The sequence below is a fragment of the Falco naumanni genome, chromosome 2 (genome assembly GCF_017639655.2).
Source record: "Falco naumanni isolate bFalNau1 chromosome 2, bFalNau1.pat, whole genome shotgun sequence".
NCBI lineage: Eukaryota > Metazoa > Chordata > Aves > Falconiformes > Falconidae > Falco > Falco naumanni.
In genome coordinates, this window is record NC_054055.1 from 2,584,093 (window position 1) to 2,589,635 (window position 5,543).

Sequence of the window (5,543 nt, forward strand, 5' to 3'; positions counted from 1 at the left end):
CCCGTGTTTGTGCAGCTGACACCCTGCCCTCCACACCTGCCCGTACGTCCTGTCCCTTCCACAGTTCGTCAATATTAGCTCAAACTTGCTCACCCGCAGCCCAGGGCTCCAAGCACACACCCATCTCCATCTCCAGAGGCCAGCAATGAAACCAACGGCGAGTGGCTGTGCCCCGGCCCATGGAAGTGCAGGAGTCACTGGTAATTGTCCCCTGCATGCACCGGTCCAAACAGCTTCACTGCAGCCACCTCACAGTGCTCTCCGCAGCCTGCGTTCCACTGGCTTTGTGACTGTATGAGGAGTGATTAAAAGGTATTTGTAAATGAAACCAGTGTATGAAGCCCAACACCTATCACAACAGGAATTCAGGCTGGGTGGTTTTACTCCGCAACTGCACTAACTGCAGATCCCTCCCAGTTATTTTCTACAATCTTGAGGCAGGTTGGCTATGCTCTTATTTTTCCCTGTTTTCCCCTGCTTCTGGAAGACTGGCACACATCTTTTCCCCTTCACCATCTTCTGAACCATCTTCCCATTCCCCACCAGTCTGACAGCCCAGTGCCAACAGTCCAGAGTTTGTCAGCTACTTTGTCAGCTACCAACGGAGCCGATCCCTGCGGCCCTGCTCATGTCCTGTCACCACATCCCAGTAGGTGGTGCCACACCTTTTTGTTCATGTGCATGAAAGATGAAGCAATACTCAGCCTCTTCTTTTCTACACTAGACCCACTTCCCTGCTCCTGGGACAGGATCAGCCAGGATCTAGAAGGGGTCGCCCAGGCAGGGAAGGTGGTGATGCCTTTCCTCGTACTCAGCAAGTCATGTCTTTGCCTCAGCATCCCACAAGCTCCTGCCTTATTGCAAACCATCATCATCCCGGGAGCCCGGGTACCATCATCCAGTGGCAGAGCTGCAGGCAAGGTGCCCCCGGCCCCGGCGTCCCGCGGGTCCATGCGACATGCCCAGCTCTGGAACACAGGAAGAGACCTGGGGAGCAGGGAGAGAAACGTGGTTATCACACTTCACCAGCAGCTCACTTACAGTGGCAGGAGGGTTGAACTCACACCCACGTGCATCCTAGCAGTGTTAAGAAGACTTCTCTGTTTCCTAACCAAGTAATTTTTCTGAAAGCTTTAGCAACAGGGAGGTTAATTTAGCGTCAACACCTCCGTCTGGCAAACCAGCAGCCCAATAAATAATTATAAAAAATAATAAATATAAAAAAAAAAACAAACACAGGTATTTGCAATCTTGTGCCCTTCACACATGGTACACCACCACCACAGGGGAAGGCAATGAATGCAACATGACATCCAGGCCACTGCTAACGGTATGTACAGTGTCAGTGCTGTGCAGGGCAGCCAGCGCATGGCGTCCCCGAGGTGAGGCTGCCAGTGAGCACGAAGGTCCAGAAGCCCTGGTGCAGTAGCCACAGCCCAGGCTCAGGGTCGGTCCACCAGAGGAAAATCCACCGCACAGTCCTTTAGCTGGGCTCTCACACCCCAGCAGAGCCGGCATCCAGGGAAGGCACCTCAGAGCACCCCACAGCTGAGACCCCAGCCCATGCCCATGGCTCTTCTGCCGGGCACTGGACAGATACAGCACTGTGCTCCCCCCACCCAGGCTACCGGGGGGGCCTGCCAGGCCCTGCACGCCCCCCCCCAGCCCTGAATAGCATCTGCCCCAGCCTTGTGTTGCACCCCTGCTCTGGCCCTACACAGCACCTCCCAGCCCTGGAGACCATCTTAGCTTCAAGTCCTGCACTGAACGTGCCCCCCCCAGCTCTGCACTGCAATCCTGCCGGGCCCTGCAGACCCCCTCACCCAGCCCACCACAGCACTCCCCACCCCAGCATGGCAGAGCACCCCCAGCCCGGACACAGCACCCTCAGGCCTGCTCAGTCACCCCCAGGCCCTCAACCCTGCAGAGCCCCCCAGCCCCACACAGCCCTCCAGCCCTGCACAGCCCCCTCGAAGCTGCACAGCTCCTCCAACCATGCACAGCCCCCAGATCCCGCACAGCCCCTGCCAACCCTGCACAGCCGCCCCCAGCCATGCACAGCCCCCCCCCCCAACCCTTCACAGCCCAGCCATGCACAGCGCCTGGATCCTGCAGAACCCCCTGATCCTGCACAGCCCCTGATCCTGCACAGCCCCCCAGCCATGCACAGCCCCTGATCCTGCACAGGCCCCCCCCAGCCATGCACAGCCCCTGATCCTGCACAGCCCCTGATCCTGCACAGCCCCCCAGCCATGCACAGCCCCTGATCCTGCACAGCCCCTGATCCTGCACAGCCCCCTGATCCTGCACAGCCCCTGATCCTGCACAGCCCCTGATCCTGCACAGCCCCTGATCCTGCACAGCCCCTGATCCTGCACAGCCCCTGATCCTGCACAGCCCCCCCAGCCATGCACAGCCCCTGATCCTGCACAGCCCCTGATCCTGCACAGCCCCCCAGCCATGCACATGCCCCGCAAACCCCTGCACAGCCCCCAGCCACGCACACCCCCTCCGGCCATGCAGCGCCCGCAGCCACGCACAGCCCCGCCCGGGCCGGGCCGCGGTACCTGCTCGGCTGGGCCGGGATCGCGGCGGCCCCGCGCATCGTCCGGGAGAGCGGCGGGGCGGTGGCGGCAGGACGGGGACAGAGACGGGGACGGGGATGGAGGGCTGCCGGGAATGGGAATGGGAGTGGGACTGGGAGTGGGAACGGGGGGGGGGGGGGCTGCCGGGAACGGGATCGAGCACTGGGAACAGCAACCGGAATGGGGGGGGCTGCTGGCACCGGAAACAGCCACCACGAACCGAGGGGCTACTGGGAACAGGAACGGGAGCTGGGGTGCTGCTACTCCTGGGAACAGGAATGAGAACTGCGGAAGGGAACGGGGGAATGGGAACTGGCGCTGATAACAGGGCACTGGGTGGGGGAGCTTTGCTGGCACAGGGAACCAGGCACTGGGGAACAGGAGGGGGTCTCTGCTGGTCATGCCACAGGGGGCTGGGACCCAGGCACATGGGGGTGGGTGCGTGGGAATGGGGTAAATGGGGTGGGTGTATCTGGGGATGGGTGCTGGGGGTGCACCCAGGAAAGGGTGCATGGGGATAGATGCATAGAACGGGGTGCACAGGGAAGGGTATCCAGGTCAGTGTGCCCAGGACAGGGTGCCTGGGGATGGAGTTCATGGGGACAGGGTGCGCGGGGAGCCCTGTGCTTAGGGACATGGTTTAGGGATGGACTAGGCAGTCCTGGATTAATGGTTGGACTTGACAGTCTTAAAGGTCTTTTCCAGCCTAAACGATTCTATGATTCTAAGGGCTTGGGGCTGCAGGGGTTCTCCTCCTGGCCACCTGCACTGGCTTTCCCAACAGTATTCCCTGCTCCTGCCTGGCCTGGAGTTACAGCCAAGGCCTCAGTGATTTTTGCAAAGCAGCACTGTGCAGCCCTGTGCCTCAGTTTCCCCACATATGCCGAGCAGCCTGAGTCCAGCCTGGCCCCAGCACTGCTGCCTTCCCCTCCTCCCTGCCTGGGTGAAAAGCACTTGGGAAAACCTGGGTTTCTGGCTGTGAATGTACCCAGCTCCCCACTTCAAGTACCCTCGAAATCCTTGTGTCTTCCCATCGCTCCAGGAGCTGAACTTGACTGGAGCCCAAGAAGGAATTCTCAGATGAGAAGGAACAGGATGGTGAAGTCAAAAAGCTGAGACAAAAAGTTGGTTGAGGCTGAAACTCCCCATATGGGGGTCCATAAATCTGCAGGAATTTCCTTGATTGCTGCCTCAGTGTTTTCTTTCTCATGGTGGCAGTGTTGGGGATGGGCTGTTACCACAGGCATGCTGTTACCACATGCATGGCATTTGGGTGACCCTGAGTAGTGGTAAGGGGCAGCAGAACTGGCATCAGACTTGGGTGCTTCTGCAGAGCATCCCTTCCCTGAAAAGAATTTCACAAAACTGAAAATTGGCTTGACAAAAACTGAAAATCAGGTGAAAATCATGATATTTGGCCTGTTGGAATTCACACCTGTGTCACTCTTCTTGAAAAATGAATTATGAAAAATGAAAAATGAAGGGGAGGATGATGCAGAGGCTGCTGGCAAAGCTGCCAGCTCCATCTCTGTGGGACTGAGTGGGTCAATAAAGTAGTGTCTTCACTACTGAAGTTTTTGTGCTGCAGGATGCAGGCTCTTTGCTGTGGCTGAAGCAACACGCTGACATCCACGGAGCACAGGGATGCAGGCACAGCAGGTGCCTTTTCTAATGAACACTGAGGACATGCATAAGTCACCTAACAATAGAAGAACAAGTGGCAATCCACATCACATCAAGACGGGAGATGCTTTTGTGAGTTGCCCTGATGTCCTCTCCTTTCCCCTCTGGCACCTGGATGGTGACAAGAGCATGGGACAAGGATGAGACACTCCTCCCAACTTGTCACACACAGCATGTTGTGTTCACAGTGGAAATGTTTGCACTGAACAAGCAAGGTAAGCACAGGCTGGGAATCATTTTTTAATGCTACAGAGAAAGGCTTCTAATGGGTCACCCACACCTGGGGCAAAATGGATCTTTTATCGGAAGAAAAGCAGCAGCGTAGGGCTCACATTGCTCAGATAACACAGCCCAGGTGGCTGTTTCTGTTGGAAATACTGGGAAGAGGAAGATGGGCATCAGAAATAATCCACTTGCCGATCCTGACCCACTTCATGGCCAGGCATTTCCATCACCAGAGACACAAGGAAGCCGAGGAGGATTCAGCTGAAAAACGAGAGGTGCTGCACATTGCCCATGACAATGAAATGCAGTCAGGCTACTTGTTCAAGCCTAAAACTGACAGAGAAAATGAAGGTCTTGAAAACAGCAAAGCCCAGAGCACATAAACCCAGGGCCCTGGACCACACAGCTCCCAAGCCCCGTCCTGCACAGACCTCAGAATCCAGTGGCAACGCCAACCAATGAAGCTGCTCAGCCTTGGCTCCAGCACAGAAATGGGACATCTAGCCTCTCTCAGGGAAGAGAGAGGAACAGAAGCTTCCTGTGAAGGCTTTCTCACCCCTGGGCAGGCACATCACAGAGGCAGGGAAATAAGGGGAGAAGGGCGCTGGGAGGGCCACGCCAGCCTGATGGAGGAGGTTGTGTTGCATATAAATAAATAAATAAACAAACAGACAAATAAATAAATAGCTGCTTTGTGCAGAAGCAGGATGCCTTTTGCCCTGCGCCACATGCTGAGGACATCACGGATCCAGCACCACGGCTGTGCTCCCCCAGTGCCCAGGCAGGTTGCAGGGCAGGCTGACATGAGGGCTTTTCTGTGCATTTTGCATTTGCTTTGCATGCCATCTGACTGGTGGCCTTTCCAGGGCCGGGGACTCTCCAGGCTGTGCTGGTGCAGAGACCAGGGTGTGGAGGGTCCTGCAGGGGAAATCCTGTGCCGAATTGCCAGCACAGCCTTGGCCCCAGCTCCACGGGCAGGCACGACACCGGCACATCAGACCCCCACAAAAACAAGGGTTCAGAAGAGGCGTCACATGTTCTTTTTGGAGT